Source organism: Arvicanthis niloticus, chromosome 22 (assembly GCF_011762505.2).
Source record: "Arvicanthis niloticus isolate mArvNil1 chromosome 22, mArvNil1.pat.X, whole genome shotgun sequence".
Lineage (NCBI taxonomy): Eukaryota > Metazoa > Chordata > Mammalia > Rodentia > Muridae > Arvicanthis > Arvicanthis niloticus.
Window position 1 is genome coordinate 44,695,486 of NC_133429.1, and position 18,167 is coordinate 44,713,652.

Below are 18,167 nucleotides of genomic sequence, written 5' to 3' on the forward strand. Positions count from 1 at the left end.
TATGACCCTTGGGAGGCGCCAGGTAGAGTGAATAGGTATCCAAGTTCACACAGCTGGTGTCATGGTTTGAATAGGCTTGGCCCAGGACATGGCACTATTTGGAGGTGTGGCCTTGCTGGAATAGGTGTGTCACTGTGGATATGGGCTGTAAGACCCTCATCTTAGCTGCCTGGGAGCCAGTATTCTGCTAGCAGCCTTCAGATGAAGATGTAGGACTCTCAGCTCTTCCACACCACGCCTGCCAGGATGCTGCCATGCTCCCGCCTTGATGATAATGGACTGAACCTCTGAACCTGTAAGCCAGCCCCAATTAAATGCTGTCCTTTATAAGACTTGCCTTGGTCATGGTGTCTGTTCACAGCAGTAAAACCTAAGACAGCTGGAATTGTTTCAAGCTCTTTATAAAAAAATCTTTTAATTTTTTTTTTACCTTAGTATTCATTTTATGTGTATGGGTTTTGTCAGCATACATGTCTGTTCTCCACTTGCATGCAGTGTCCACAGAAGTTAGAAAAGGGCATCAGATCCTCTGGGACTGAAGTTACAGATGACTGTGAATGCCATACGAGTGCTGGGACTTGAACCAAGGTCCTCCAGAAGAGTCTGCAGTGCTCTTAACTTCCGAGTCATGGCTCCTGTCCCTCCTTACAGACATTCCCGCATAGTCCTATGCTAATACTATCAGTTGGCATTAGCTAACTATCCTCCAGACACAAAGCCTCCATCCACCTCTTTAACCAGGACACAGAAAGATTTCGGCAGCAACCATGGCCACCTTCGTGGAGCTCAGTACCAAAGCCAAGATGCCCATTGTGGGTCTGGGCACCTGGAAGTCTCCCCTAAACCAAGTCAAAGAAGTTGTGAAGGTGGCCATTGATGCTGGGTATTGTCATATTGATTGTGCGGATGCACATCGCAATGAGGATGAGGTGGGAGAAGCCATCCGAGAGAAGATCAAAGAGAAGGCTGTGAAGTGGGAGGATCTCTTCATTGCCAGCAAATTGTGGCCCACCTGCTTTGAGAAAAAAACTACTAAGGGAAGCCTTTCAGAAGACACTCACGGATCGGAAGCTGGACTATTTGGACCTCTATCTTCTTCACTGGCCACAGGGACTTCAGCCATTGCCCAAAGATGATCAAGACAATATCCTAACCAGTAAAAACAACGTTCTTGGAAGCCTGGGGGGACATGGAGGAATTGGTGGACCAGGGGCTGGTGAAAGCTCTGGGTGTCTCCAAATTCAACCATTTCCATATTGAAAGACTCCTGAAAAGCCTGGACTGAAACATAAGCCTGTGACTAACCAGGTCGAGTGTCACCCTTACCTCACCCAGGAAAAACTGACCCAGTACTGTCACTCCAAGGACATCACTGTCACACCTACACTGTACCTCTGGGCTCCCCAGACAGGCCTAGCTCCAAGCCAGAGAATCCTTTACTACTAGAGGACCCCAAAATTAAAGAGATTGCTGCCAAGCATAAGAAAACCTCAGCCCAGGTTCTGATTTGGTTCCACATCCAGAGGAATGTGGTGGTGACCCCGAAGTCTGTGACACCAGCGCGTATGCAGGAGAACATTCAGGTCTTTGACTTCCAGTTGAGTGACAAGGAGATGGCCACTATCCTTAGCTTCAACAGAAACTGGAGAGCCTGCCTGCTGCCTGAGACAGTAAACATGGAAGAATATCCCTAAACGCAGAATACTGAAGCCGAATCAGTCCATGAGGCCTCCTCTTTGCTGATGCTCACCTCACTATGGGAGTCCTGTTTAAGCCCAGCCTGCCTGACATCGTGCAGTAGGCAAGGCTGTGTGTAAATCCCCACGCTGAATCAGGGACAGACTGTTGCACACAAATGTGCCTCGGGAAAATGAATAGACATCTTCTTCACTAATTTGATCTGACCAAATGTTTGTCAAAAGCCGAGTAACGCTCTCTGGGAACACTTGAGGATATAAACATAAAATAATAAGGAACCATAACATTAACAAACATTAAAAAAAAAACAACTAACTTTCCTCCAGATGCGGAGATTCAAGCTGGAAGGGATTAAGTCAAGTTCCCTCAGTGTTAAAACTTAAGAGGTGGAGCTGGTACTTGGAACACAGTTCAACTGCACAGTTGGGAGCAAGGTATCTCTAAAAAAAAAGGAGGAGCAGAGACAGAGGAGATACATTGTATAAGAAGAAGACTTGTACATATAAAAGAAGCTTTCCATGGCAGTAGCCTGCCTGCCGGAGCATTAATATGCCAGAGATGATGTCACTACGGCAGGGACTGGGCTTCACCTGCTTGCTTTCCACACGCCAACAAAAGACCTATGGAGGAGGTGAAGCACACGTGGGATGGTTCTGTCTAAGAGCTTCACAACGCATTCTCTCTCCATCCAACTGGTCATTTTGCTATAGAATATTTAAAAACACTGCTGAGTGAAAGGAATTTCAGGGATCTGCAGGGCACACACCTTAGGAGTCTGCTGTGCTGCTCACCCCAGTGGGAAGGCACAGATACAAGCTTTCCTTTGTTTCCCCGTTAGCAGAGAAGCTTCCCAACCCTGCAGATAAACCGAAGAAGGGAAGGTAAAAAGAGCAGTCGTGTCTGTCCATAGCAAAGAAACCTTTGTTTAAACTTGAAAGTTACAGATCACCTTGAGAGGTAGGATTCTAGTGATCCGACTCAGCCAGCGTTAAAGATGCCTTCAAATACGATTTCCCCATTTATTGAAAATAGCTCCGCCTTACATAATACACCATAATATATCCTCATTACATTCCTCCCCGCCCTACTCCAAGTTCCTCCCCACCTCCCTCCCACTCAAATCCAACCCTTGTCTGTTTCTCATTAGAAAACAAATAGGCATATAATATAATATAATGTAATACAATATAATATAATTAATATAGTATAAAAAAACATCAACAACAAAACCCTAACACATCCGAATTGGGGAGGAAAAACAAGGAAAAGAACTCAAGAGAATGCACAGGAAACACAGACCCACTTTGTCATACATCTCATAAAAACCTTATAATATATACACAAAAGATCCTTAAGAATACTTTGTTTCCCCAGTGAGACTCACTTAGAGCCGACTAACTTTTAATTGCAAGTAGTTAAGCTTCTCCGATGATGGCCGAGCAAGGGGCTGCTCTATGAATATAGCAGAATGTCATTAGGAGTCATTTTATTGAACTTTTCTGTTTGTTTAGAACAGTAGTATTTGGTTCTATACTAGGTCCTTGAGCTATCTAGTCTCAGGCTTTGGGCCACTCAAACGGTATTGGGTATGGGTCTCATCATGGCCAGGGGGCCTTCTGTCATATCAGATATTGGTTGGTTACTCCCATAAGGTTCAGGCCACAATTACCTTAGCATTTTGCATCTTGCATGTGGGACACCATTGTAGATCAAATGGTTTGTGGCTGGGTTGAAGTTTGTTTCTCCTCTGGCAGCATGTAGGGATGAAGGCTTCACATAGGCGCGAGCTTGGCTTCTCTCTGTTTATTGAGTTTCGTGGGTGGCGTCTTCATCAATGGGGCCTTGCTGTCAGTCTGTGGAGAGCAGTGTCTAGTCTTGGCAACAGCCTGGGTTGTTTGAGGATTTCCATGGGACCCGTTTGGACAACAACTCAAGTTAGATGTAATTCAGTCCCAAGTGTGAGTTCTTCTGCTGGTTCTTGAGCTTCCAGATGCTGTTAGGCTACTACAATGAGGCCTCTCCAACTTTTTTACAGAGGCACTTGGTTCTGTGAAATTGCCTCTTGGAGCTGCCTTCATTGTGTCCCATGAGTTTTGGCATGTTGTGTATTTATTTTCATTCAACTCTAGAAAGTCTTTATTTCTTAATTTCTGTTCTCACCCATTTTTCAGTCAGTAGTGAGTTTGTTCAGTTTCCATGAGTTTGCAAGCTTTCTGTTGTTTCTCTTATTGTTGATATCCAACTTTTATCCATGGTGATCTCATAGGATGCAGGGTGTTCTTTCATTTTTTTCTGTAATGACGTCTTGCCTTACATTTATTTGTTTTTATTAACCATATTTTATATATAGCAATGTGATTTATGTATTAAATAACATTATAGTAGAAGGATTTGTTAAGTTGTAAATAGAAGGAAACAGGGAAAACTTTCAGTTTCCAAACTCCTCCTCCCCAAAACAAAATTTTCAAAGAATTCACTTTTTTGAATGGGTAAATGTGACAAATGTGCCCAGTGAGTGATTAGTCATGTGTGGTTCCTATTACACCAATGGCCAATGAGATAGAAAAGAAAGCCTGACTTTCACGGTCACCGTCACAAAGAACAAACAGTTGTTGGTGTCATTTGGAATGTAAAATGCTTCCCACTTCTTTAATACACAGAAAGTTGAATTTGTTTGGCCAACATAAAAAGCCCCCAAATGAACAAACTGTGACATAGTTGAAACTAGAAAATTTGCTTTATATCATATATTTCTGTTGCTTAAATGTCTATTTCCCTAATGTTCTTCTCATCACCTAAGAATGTCTTCATTAACATAGAAAAGTTTTGTTGATTTAATGATCATCTATCTATCTATCTATCAATTATATCAATATATTATTTATCATCTATCTACCAGATATTATCTATCATCTACTATCATCTACCTATTATCTACTATCTATATCTGTCAATCACCTATCATCTATGTACCTAAGTATGTATGTATGTATGTATGTATGTATGTGTGTGTGTCTATCTATCTATCTATCTATCTATCTATCTATCTATCATCTATCTATTATTTATCATTTAACACTCATCTACTGTCTACTAAGCATCTAACATCTATCTCTATTTCTCTATCTAGCTGTCCATCTATCATCTACTATCTATCCACCTAGCTATCATCTATCTATCATATAAGACGTAGAAAATAACTTGAGACCTATGTATTTAGTGAAACTCAGTGTACTTTTTCAAAGATTTATTTTTATCTAGGTATGATGACTCAAGCCCTTGATCTCAGCACTTGGGAGGCAGAGACAGGCTGATCTCGGTGAATTTGAAGCCAGCCTAGTCTACATAGTGAGTTCCAAGCCAACCAAAGTTATATAGCAAAACCCTGCTTCAAATAATGTTAAAAATGTTTATTTTTATTTTAATGTGTATGAGTGTCTGCTTGCATGCATTATATACACTGTGTGTGCCTGTGCCCACAGAGGCCAGAAGAGGGTATCAAGACACCCTGGAGTTACAGATGGTTGTGAGTTGGGAATAGATACCCTGTGGGTGCTGGGAACTGAATCGACACCTTCTACGCATGCTCCTCACTTCTGGGCCATCCATCTCTCCAGCCGCTTCATGAACCCTTGTTAGGATTCAGTAATCAGTACTAGGGGTATGCATTCTTTCACTGGTCAGCAGGATTGGCTGGAACACAAAGGTTCCAGTCTAAACTCCACAGTCTAAAGCTGCAGTCCTCACGCCCTTGGAGTCCATGGTGGAGTTACAGAAGTTACATTTAGAGGAGGAGGTTTGCACACAGATCATGTTCACACAAATGAGTGACACGAAGAACCCGGATGTGTTGTACAGCCCTCTCTCTGGCTGTAGTGACTCTCTTGGGTAAGCTAGCATTGCTTACTTATCTAAGTATAAAGTTTTGTCACGTTTAGTATGGGTGGAGTCTGGCAGGACACCTCAGATTCGGGTGTCTTTGTCCTTTGTCTTTGGTATGTGGAGTATATAAGGACTTTTGACAGATACAGTGAGTGATCATATTCACATACAGTTTAGGGAGGCAGCATATTTTCATTTTAAGCATAGGACATACATGGACCATAAGAGCTTAGGTGGGCTGGAATTGGACTGAGCTGCTTTACTACCTGTCTGTCTGTCTATCTGTCTGTCTGTCTGATTGCTGATATCATTTGTTCATTTTATTATTAGGTGGGGTTTTATTTTTTTCTGTGTTATTTCTAATTAAAGTTCCCATCTTTCCTTCAGTCCCTCCTCCAAACAGTGTTATGAATTGCAGTTACACAGGTTTTGAACTAATACCAGCTAAGGCCAGTGATCGCTCTCCCCTTCGTAAGGCCTTGAGTTCTGTTTTAAGTCAAGATTAACAGGGACTAAATTTAGCCCCTTGTCTGAAATACTCCAAATAGAAGACAACTGTCAAGACAATGTCATCCATCGTAGAAAGATTTCCAACTGGGGACTGGCAAACAGACCTAGTCTGGAGATTTCCTCCTTGACTGCTTTGAGACTTGGTGGAATTGTGCCAGGAGGAACCCAGTCGACACCCTAAGTTGACGGATAAAGTTGACAGTCCATGGAAACCAAGGTAGCTAGAATCTGCAAGATAGGACACTGGAGAGGAGGCGCTTTACTCACACAGCAAAATCTGGTGTATTTTTGTCATTTATTGGCATACAGGTGCCAACGAGAAACTTGATTGGGGTCCATGAGAAAGCATGGCAAGAACAGTGGCAGGTATTCACATGGAGCCTGGACAGCTCCTTCACACCGGCTGTGAGAAAAACTCAAAGCATGTGACGTTGGAAAGAAGGTTTGGGGGAGCTTGCTTCAGGAGGGTGATCATTAGTGGTAGATGCTGGTTTGGAAACTGTTCTGAACCTGCCAAGCAATTCATAAATGGAGCTGAAACAAGCGGTTTCCAAGTAATTTAATCTCATCCCAGAACAAAGCTCTGGAACATTTATAGAAATACAGAAAAATATCCATCACTTAACAGACTAAAAGATTCACAAGTCTGGCGTCCAGTAAGAACTGGATATATATAATCAGACATATACAGTTGCAGAAAATAAGATCCAAAATAGGGGAAACTATCAAAACTGATTTTGGACTGACATAGACATTACAATTAGCAGAAAAAAACATTAAAATGATAAAGCCATACCCCAAATATCCTAGACTAGAGACATTGAGGATATGAGAGATACCAGGGTGGGGGCCAAGAAAACACTGAAACACAAGATTTAAAACTGTGGTATGTGTGATTAGTACTAGATTGGAGAGCAGAGAAGAATTTGTAAGCTTTAGCATAGCATTGTGGAAATTACCCAAAATGAAACTTTGGGAAAATAAAAGCATCCCTACCTAATAATAAAGATAGACATTCAGATGGCAGAGATCAGACAGACAGACAGACAGACAGCTAATAAAGCAGTCCAGTCCAAAATGAAAGTGGCTCAGCCTCCAGGGCTGTGTGAAGTGGATTCTTACACAGAGGAAAGGATATGAGTAAAAGGAAAGAAGTAAAAGCTGAAAGTTTTCCAGACTCAGTGAAGCTAATGATTAACCCACACATGGAGAGTGGAAAACCTCAGAAAACCCAGGAAATGTAACTAACGCCACACCAAGGCAGATCATGCACAACTGCTCAAAGCCAACGGACACAGTGTTCTTCTTTTCACACAGTGTCCCGGCATTACAACCAAACACGTTTCCATATTTATCTAGAAACTTTAGTACAATGTGTAATAGAAGCAATAAAAGCATATGCTTTTGCATTGTTCCCTGTTTTCGGTGGACAGCAATTCTGATTAAAAACATCTGAGTATTTCACTGTAAACCGTAGTGTTTCTTGTAGGTTTTTCCACAGAAAGTCTTTATCTGGCTGGAGAAAGAACTGCTATTCTTGGTTTATTGAGAATTTTATTACTAAAGGCACAGATGTTGAGTGTATTCTTCCTATTGTGTGTAGTTTCTTTGTAATTAAGCAATAGTTTAAAAAAACTGGTTTTTAAAAAAGAACCATTTTAATCTTTTGAATGGTCATTTAGTTTTTGAGAAAGGAAACCTGGTTTAACTTTGCCCAACCACGGCTACGGATTTCCCTACTAGAAATTCTTCTGTATTCTGCTACCATGGGCACGTAATGAACACATTCTCATTTTTGTTTATGTGAAAATATTCTGAATTTTCTTTCGATTTTGAAGCCATCTTCCTGCAGATAGAATCCTTTGTTTTCCTTCCTATCCAACCACCTGGGGTTGAGAACCTCAAAGACTGTGACTTTTTTGTGACCTTCCTCATTTCCAATGGACTGTCAGCAGTTACATGGCTTTCTGCTAATGAGACTTCCTTCCTGTGTCTGTTGTTCAGCCTTCCTCTTCACTGTGCTGATTTCATTTTAATTATTGTGTGTGTGTGTTTTCTTTCTCTTTATTTTACTTAGGGGGCAGTCGTTGGCTTTCTCTATTGGCCGACTTTTTTTTTTTTTTAAGTCAATTTAAGAAAAAGTTAACCTATATTTCTTTAAATGTATTTTGGTGTTCCTGTCTCTCTCTCGTTTGGTTCTGTCTCACAGGCCTTCATGGTCCTATCCACTCAGAAAAAAATATAGTTGTTTGTGGTGGCACATCCCTGTAATTCAAGCACTCAGGCTGGACGGATGAGAACTGAGAACTTGAGCCCATCCTGGGCTGAACCGAGTCCAGGAGCCATGCCAGTGATGGGGATCCTTATTTTAAAAACAGAACAAAGGAAGAGGATGTAGCTCAGTGGTTTGGCATTTGCCTTTTGCTCACAAGGCCATTGATTCCATCCCCAAAACAGCAAACAAAGGCAGTGTTGTGTTTGCTTTTGAAGGTAAAATTTTGTATGTGCTTATCTGTGTGTGTGTGTGTGTGCAGACACCACAGGTTGATGTTGGGTGTGTTCCTTAATTATTCTCCTCTTTACTTTTTGAGCAAAGCCTCAGCCTGAAGAGTATTAGGTTGACCAGATGGCCAGCGAGTTCTAGGGCCCCTCTAGTCTCTGTCTCCCTACTGAACTCAGGGTCTCATGCTTGTGTAGCAAAGGCATGAGCCACCTCCCCACTCCTCTGCATATTTGATTTTAAAACTGCTCTGCTTGGCCATTGACCTCGCCGATCCAGTTCTCTTGGCTCCAGGTGCTACGTTCTTTAGCTTTGTTCTTTAGTTCCTCTCCTTCCTGAATTCTCTGTCTTACTCTGTGTCTTGGTCCTTTCGATTTACTTTAATGTGTTTTTAAGTTTGAAAGTCTTCTTGTTAGATGTTACCATCTCAGATTTTTGTTTTTTTTTTTCCCCTACTGACCATACATTCTGATTTTTAGTTTATATTGTTACTAGTTGTAGGTCATTTTTTAAATAATATTTTTTTAGTTGAAATAGAATTATATCACTTTCCCTCCTCCCTTTTATGTTAGTTCTTCCCAACCACCTTCCCCCAAACCCTTCTCATTCCGTGTTTTAGCTCTCCCTGTAGTTACCTTACCTCAAATCTTCCCCACGCCCCTCTCAAGTTGATAGCTTTTTTGACCATCATTACAAAATTTATGTTTGTATTTATGTTTGTGTGTGTGTTTATATATATTTATATTGCTGCCAAGTCTGTTCTCGTTGGCCAATGCAGGGCTGAGTGTCACTCTGGTTAGGAGAGATAAAGGGGCTCATTCCTGAGAGAGGTTAATTTTTTAACTATGGGCACTTATTCGTTACCCATAGTTCTCTGTCTAGGGGGCGAGACACCACAGGATTTCCCATGATCATGTCCATGGATGTTGACATGGCTCCATCCTTGTTTGTGCAGCTATTTCTAAGAAAGACTGTTTCACAGCAGACTTCCTAGAATTCTGGCTTTTACAATCTTTCTGTCCACGCTTCGGTGGATCCAGGATCTGTGCTACAGATGTACGCATTCGTGTTGGGCGCTCCATGATCTGCCATCTCTGCCTAGTGTCCAATTGTGGTTTTCTATCATAGCCTTCATTTGCCAGAGAGGCTTCTTTGATGAGGGCTGGTACACTTACTCAGGAAAGGTGGCTCACAAAGTACATGTTAATTATTTTTATTTTCATGTGCATGGATGTTTTGCTTGCGTGTATGACTGACTGACGGTGCACCACTTATATGCCTGGTGCATGAGGAGGTTGTAACAGGACATTGGATCCTAGATGGAGTTAGAGGCCACTGTGAACCACCATGAAGGTCCTGGGAATTAATCTTGGGTCTTTTGGAATAAGTTTTTTCTTCCTCCCTTGAGATTATTGAATTACATTTCTCCTTTCCTTTTCCTCCCTGCAAACTCTACCTTCCCTGCTGTTCTTCAAATTCATGGCTTCTTTTCTACTGCATGCATGGATGTGTATGCAGATATTTCTAGACATAACCTGTTTAGTCCATATAACACTAATTGTTTGTATGTTTTCAGGGCTGATCATTGGCAATGGAGAACCATTGTTGTGTTCCTCCTGGGGAAGGCCACCTCTCCTTTGCCCAACTTCCCTCAGTTGCCCAGAGTTCTTGTGTAGGGTTGAAGGCTCGTGGGCTTTTCTCCATCCAGTGTGGTATGTTCCTTGGTTTCATCCTTGTTCAGCTCATTCGTGGGCATCAAGGTGCTTGCTGTGAGATTGTCTCCTAGTAATAAGAGACAAGTTTTCTCTTAACACTCAACTATTTCTTCAGACCCTTTTTATTTCTTTCTCTAAATATTAGTCTTTTCGGTAGGCAGCTTAGTTACTGATTAGTTCCTTTATCTTATTAAGGCCTTTGTCACACTTTCTTAAGGCCTAGTCCCAGCTCATGGTTTCTGCTCCTAATGCCCAGTCATTTGTTTTGATGGAAAAGCCAAGCTTTGTAAAGTTCCTCTGTTTGGTCACACTTGAACTCCAAAACTGTCTCCTTTGTGCTGAACTACGTCTGAAACCATTGAAGCTTATTATTTTCTCTGTAGTTTCTGCTCTGGGTACAGTTTAGGAGTAAGCCAGAACTTGGTGTTTGAAGGTAGACATTATGCCTGCCTACAATAGCACCACCATTTAAAAATTTCCTCCTTTGGTTATTAGAGATAATTGGGCTACCCCAAACGATGAGACTCTGTATCATGAGCCAGAACTGTACATGTAAGCCCTCTGAACAACATGGAGTTTGTTATAATCACAACCAAATGTCTCAGTGCCACCAGTTAATGCTATATCTAGACACTTTGTCACAGTGGTTTTGATAGCAGGTTTTAAGTTTTTCTTAATTTAATTTTTTTGAGACAGGATTTCATGCAGCTGTGATTGGCTGGAACTCATTTTATAGCCAAGAATCATCTTACATTCCTGGTTCTCTGGACTCCACCCTAAAGTGCTGGGATTACAAGGCATGCATCACTGTGCTTGGAAATTTTATTTACTTAAAAAATTTTACACATTTTGTGCTGGAGAGATGGCTCAGCGGTTAAGAGCACTGATTGCTCTTCCAAAGGTCCTGAGTTCAATTCCCAGCAAGCACAGGGTGGCTCACAACCATCTGTAATGGGATCTGACGCCCTCTTGTAGTGTGTCTGTGACAGCTACAGTGTACTCGTACATAAAATAAATAATTCTTTGAAAAAACAGTACGCTTTTTAAAGATAGGGTCTCACTGTGTCATTCTGGCTGGCCTGAAACTTTGATTTGTAGACCAGGTTGACTTTAGACTCGCAGAGATCTGCCTGCTTTTGCCCGTGATTCTCAAGTGCTGAGATTAAAGGTAAAGGCTTGCAACACTGTACCCTAAATCTTTGTTCTTTTAAATTAGCAAACAACAAAACTGGACCAGCACATCATTGCTGTGTTACACGCACAGTACACAATCTTCCCTTGCAAGGCGGCTGAGGAGGACTGGAGCAGTGTAAGGGATGATGATTCGTTTGGAAAAGTGGCAAGAAGAGTAAATGTACAGAGAGAGCGATTAGATTGACCAAAACATGTTTATTACATTTATTGACATTACAAATGGCAATTTCACACATTGTAAATGCAGTAGCTGTTTACATAGTGTACATTCATCTACACTGTGAACCATGTCACTTGATATGATAGAGCCAGAGACTGAGGACGGAGCTGAGAGGGTGGGTGTCTGCCTACCATGTGTGAGGCCCTGGGTTAGAGCCATAGCACCTGAAAAGAAAGAAAAAGGTCCCCGGATTGTGAATTCCATGAGCAAGAGCTTTGTGCTAGTTAAAAATTCTGTGTTTCTTGCTTTCCAAGTTCAAACTTCCCGAGACAAAGCTTGTGGGTTTAGAGATGGAAGGACATACTCTTGGCTCCAAGGACTATAATCTTGGACATTGGTCACAGCTGATAGTGACATACCTCTGGATTCTCACCCCAGTTTCAAGACGCTACTTTGTGGCTTTTGGAGAAAAAAACTGAACAGAACTTTTTGTTAAAGAAAGACCCTTCACTTTCTAAAAGGTGAAGTCTGCCAGCTGACCACCCTTCTGGACCCCAGGCTCCAACAGGTCTAACTCAACATGAAACACCGGCACGAGTAGAATTACTTAAAATTAGAAAAAAAAAAGTCCAGAACTTGTAGAGAAGTACTAGAATATTCCAAACTGAAAAGTTTTAAAAGGCTTTTTAATACAATTTGACAGAAAGTGTATCTCTCCATCCACCATGTGGGCCCCATGGATGGAGTTACGGTCATTAGGCCTCCGGGCCAGGGCCCTTACCCATGAGCCATCACAACAGTCCCAGACGACAGCTTACTTCTGCCATCTAAACATTTTCTATGGTCTTATCTACATGACTGAGGCAAACTCGACACAACAAAACACCCAAAAGTAAAACCAGGAAACCGAATCACCTAAGTATCTGAGCAGAGCAGAGAGATGTTTGGGTATCCCTCAGATTAAAAAGGCTATTCTTGGCTGCTTCTGGCCAGGGGTGTCTATTATATGGAAAGAGGGCCCCGCACAAATGGAAACCTGGGTTAATCTCTGATAGGACCAAAAGATAGCAGCAGTGTCTTTATTGGAACAAAGAATTCCTTACAGTAAAAATGCCCCTAGAAAATCCACATGAAATAAGAGCCATTTAATAAGATACTTACTACATACTCTATTTTACTTTGAGTCCAACATATGCCTTTCTGAAAAACATAAAAGGCTTACGCAGATAGCATTCTTATTAATAAAAAAAAAAAAACCTAAGTACTAAGCTGTAAACCTGTAAACATGCAAATGAGACCCTGAATGCATCTTGTGAAAGCGTACCGATAGGCACAGCACTTCTGACTTTAGGGAAGTAAATCCAGGTGAAAATCAATATACCTCAAAGTCTGAACGTCCCAAATTTCATCAATGTACTGGATTTAAGATGTTACTGCATCTAGCATTTACCCCCGTCCCCGCCCCCATACTGGGGACACAGGGCGCTCTTAGCGATATACTATTTTTAATGTACACTCAAAAAAAGAGCATATACTTTTAAACCTTAAAGCACGTGCTCAGTAATGCTAGGAGCATACCATCACAAAGGCAGTGATGCTGAGACGCCGTGTGTGCTGGGGGCTCAAGCAGATGCTCTGCTACATCCCCGGCCTGTACTGTCTATGATGAGACAGGTTCTTACCAAAGTACTAAGTCTGGTCTTGAACTCAGTCTGTAGTTCAGAAGGCCCTGAAATTCATGATCCTTCTGGGGTGGGAGTCCAGGCGTGCCTTAGAAAAATTCCTCTGTTCTAACCGTTTATGCACAGAGATACTATACCCTATACCACTATACTCTGTCAGGTGTAGAAGGGAGGACAGACTCATGATTTATAACCAAAGCAGCAACGGACTGAACAAACATACGCCTTAGGAAGAGGCATCTAGCAGTCGATGAAGCAGACCAGGCAAAGAGAATGCATGGGAAAGACCTAGATGGTAAAATTGAAGAATGTGTTCGAGGAAAGGTAAGAAATTGGATGAAGGCAATTCTTTTTCCTCAAGCACCGTTGGACATGGTTCTAGCAACCATGACCCCGTGTCTTTGTTTCCTTAGTAAAAACACCCATTGCACTCTTCATAAAGCTCGAGACAATCCAAGTCTTAGAACCATTCTCAAGGGGAGTTCATTGGTGCTGGGGGCCTGACTTAGGTGCACGGGGAATGTAGAATCCACACTAGTCCTCAATAGAACGGTACATCCAAAGGAAATCCACTGGTTGGCTAAGCAGTTTTCCTAGATCAGATTTGTCTTCTAATTAACATCTATCTCAGTCTACGTATTTGTTGAGGAGATTCTTGCCCTACTTTATAAATCAAGGAAGTATGAGAGGTACACACAAGTGATAGGCTCAGAACTTTAGTGGCCTAGCCTGTGTCTAAAGCACACTCACCCGTGAAGAGGTTTAATGATTAAGTTTGTATCTACTAGCCTGGATCACAGAGAACCCAACTGTTTCGGTAAGGATTATTTTGGCAGCTTCCAACCATATTCTTGGAAGAGATGCACATTAAACATGTACAGTGTTGAGTCTCATTCCAACTAAATAACGGCCAGAATGAACGGAAGGGTTACTTTCCCCCTTGTGTTTGACTGCCCTGAGCTGGCACCCTGGATTCAAAAGGAAACTGGCTCTTCCTGTTCTCAAGCTTGCTGACTTTTAGGCTGGAAGGATGTCCCTGGCTTTCAGGTTGTCAGGCCTTAATGGTGACTAAAGCTACCACCATTCCTGGGGCTAGCTTGATGATTGTGGGTCTTTTACACCATTATACTATAATGCCTACGGTTACATTACGATGAGGCCTTATAAACAGGGACAGCAGACAGTCTGTTCCCTGTTCTCTTGACCACAGTGAGGAGTCAGACAAGTACATTAGCCACAAACAAATCAGAAAGGAGGTCAAAACAGATGAAACTTACATCTTCCCCGCCCCCCAAAGTCTCACAGATGAAGTTATAAATTCCTGATATGTGGGGGGAAACATTAGCAAAATAAGCAACAAAGCTTTTCTACTGCAGGACAGCCAGCTGCCAAAACAAACACTTAGAGTATCTGACTTTGTGCATATTAAAAATGCAGTCCTGGGGCTCAGCAGTTAACAGAGCAAGCTCTTCCCGCTCTTCCAAACACCCATCAGTCCCCAGTACCTCTAAGTCCAGCTCCAGGGCACCCAATGCCTTCCTCTGGCCTCCCTGGGCTTCCTCACACATGTGGCATACACTCACACACGCACATAGAGATAAAAAAAATTATTTAAAAATGTAGCTTTATCTTTACAGTATTATTTAAAATACCATTTCCAAAGAGATGGTTCCATTTTTAGCACCTTTGCAGAATTTGGCAGGGACCAGACCTCACCAACAAACCAATGCTGACACCCATGACTGATTTTTTTCTTCACTTTTGAAACTCTTGTCCAAAATACAACTTGATTTTTTTTAAAAGTACTTTTGAATTCCCATGATAATTTAGGGTCTTTCCCTTCAACTACTCTGGCTAGTTGCAGGTGCCCCAAATATGTGGGGGAATAATCTGAGCATGGTATGATACAGGTTTGTATCTCAATGCTTACATTTGCCAAAAATAATCTTTGGACTGTGTTTTATATTAGCCATTCCTTTAAAGACAATATTTTCTTATCTTGCAATAGTGAAAACAAGGCTTGCTTAGTATTAGAATTTTTACTCTATATGTACTCTATTTTCTCAAATCTGTTATTTTGAAACCCATGTACCTTATAAAAATTTAATATTATTTAGCTTTAAACATGCCATCTAAAGTATTTAGCAATTTCCCCTATAGTTTCTCATAAATATAAATTAAATATACAAAGCATACACACACTGGGTTAAAATGTCCCAAATTTGGAATGCTTAAGAAAAACATTTTTTTCTCATTAGGAAAATCTGGCCATGAAACAATGCGTAACACACACCTGTGCCTGCACCACCAAGGGTATAAACACACTCGATTATTCTCTTTATCTTCTGGTCAAGCAGCACTCAAAAGAATTATCTGGAAGCCTCAGCATATTTTTAAAAGAAGGCAGGTTAAATTATTCAGGCAATTAAAAAAAAATCAATTTTGTTTCTTTAGAAAGAACCGTGAAGACTGCTACTGTTTTTGGCTTCAGGCAAGATGGCATTAGACCTTTCGGAGGACCCAACTCCCGAATGGGACACAAGGTCTCTCCACATTGCTATCTTAGCTATACTGGCAAGAACATCTAAGCTGTGCAACTGCGCACCAGGACAAACAGCAGGGCTGGGAGCAGGCAGCCATGAAACAACAGGCTGTAGGGTTGAAAGGAAGAAAGACTGACTAAAAATCAGCTGGGTACCAGTGCTGAACATAGCTGCGGGTGGGAAACTCCTCCCAGGCAGAGGCCTCTTTGACTTTCTCCTACTTAAAGACACTCTCAAGTTCTCTTATAATCTCTCCTGGCTTTTCTTCTAATAAGATAACTGTACTTCAGCAAAATTAGCTCAAAAAGAAAGATTGATGCCCTCGTGCAACATCTATTTTGGTACTAGCTGTTTTTCTTTATGTTGAAATCAATGCTTTGTGTGGTTCTTAATACCTGGTTGTCTGCAAAAAAAACAACAAACAAAAAAATCAGATTATAGGCCAAAGCAAGAATTACTTAAAGCACCAGGCTACAGTTGTCAGAGGTCATATAAATATAAACACAGGGCCTATGAGATGGCTCAGTGGGTAAAGGCGCTTTCTATGAAACTCTGATGTCCCAAGGTTGATCTCTGGAAGGAGAGAAATGATTCCACTTCTCCCCTGGCCACCCTGTGCTCACCAGAGTATACATGTGCCCTTCCCTGAACTGATACAATGAATTAAGGTCAGATGGCTCAGCAGGTAAAGGCACTTCCATCCATCTCAGGGGCCCGTGTGGTAGGAGAAGAGACCACAGTTCTGCAAATTGTCCTTTGATCTCCACACGTGCCATGACATGCACTCTCCTTCCCAAATAAAATAAAATATAATAGAAAAATTACATATGAAGTTAGAAAAAAAAAAAGATGTGAAATTCAGGTCTGAATTAGGGAAATGGTTTAAATCATATACCACATTGTCTTAATAGTGAGTAGCGCGATAAGCTGTTACAGTTCATTCTGGAGTGAAAGGCTAAGTATACCAGCCAATACTCTTCTTACTGGGAGAGATGGGATTCTGGGGAAGCTAAGTTCTCTAACAACTGCACTTCCCAAGCAGACAGAAGCACTCAGTAACAAGTACCACCTTGTTCACAAAAGCCTGCCTGCTGGAAGACAAGATGATCTCAATTGAGTTGTCTGGTGACAAAGGCACTGTAACACAGTGAGGCGGTATGCATCTGAGGGGACGATGTGGACTTCACCACACAGGAGCTGTGGGGACTTTGGGACGGACACACGTATGGGAGGTGAGGATGATGACTAGTCCTACCACACAGCTTTTGTGGGATGGATGGGATGGGAGAATGCACATACACACACACTTTAATAGAGTGACTGGTTTAGAGCAAGCCCTGGACAAACAGCGGCTACTGGAGTCGGCATTACCTTACAGGTCAAGAGACAGGCTAGGAAAGAGTTAAGTTCAAAATCATACGATTACTAACAGGCAAAGTTACAAGTAGAACTCTAATCTAAATCTATTCCTAATGACCCTGTATTCCATATGGATATCTCCTTTTTAGTTCTTTTTATGCTACAAGGTTAATTTTTGCAGATGAAGCTATCATTTGACAGACTCAACGGCATCCACAGCATTCTCTAAATGTTTCTTTGGAGAAAGAAACTAGTGGCATGCACTGAAAGGATGTGGTCTTAGTCAGGCGTGGTGGCTCTCGTCTGCAAGCCCGGCACTTCAGAGGCCTGGGAAGGATGATCCAGACTTTGAGCCTGGCCTGGGCTTCAGGGGAGATGAAGACCAGCCTGAGACCCACTCAAAAATCAAACAAACGGATCAGGAAGCAAACAACACAAATGAAACACAACAGAGAGCAAATGAACGAAGTGGGCTGGTCTCTCTGGAGAGTCAGGTGGACACTATGATCTAGTCTATGGGAAGTTAACATGGACTTTAAACACAGGAAGGAAGGGAAGCTCAGGGCAGAACTAATGCATGCTCCGAAGGCAAGCGGAAAACTGCGCAGTCTGCTCAATGAATACGTGAGGTAAAACAAACAAAACCAACCCAATTTTGAAGCATCCTCAATAGGATTTGGTTCCCTTTGTAATACTAACTATAATGTCACTGCACAGTCAAGTCATCTGTGCAGAAAACAGGGAATTTACTTCAGTGGTTTCAGAGTAAGAAATAAAAGACTAAATAAGGCCATCAATAGCTTTATTGAAATCTGTATAAATAAACATGCACATTTCAAATGTAAACTCAAGTGAACCCAAGTGCAGACAAAATATTAACCTCTGTCATGCAGGAGGTTAGTTTACATTAAAAAAAAAAAGAAA

The 18,167-nt window shown here is 41.7% G+C and overlaps 1 pseudogene; it reads left to right on the top strand.

Annotated features, from left to right (window-relative positions):
• Positions 1–763: 763 nt before the first annotated feature.
• Positions 764–1,694, top strand: LOC143435731 (aldose reductase-related protein 2 pseudogene; annotated as a pseudogene).
• The last annotated feature ends 16,473 nt before the right edge of the window (positions 1,695–18,167 follow it).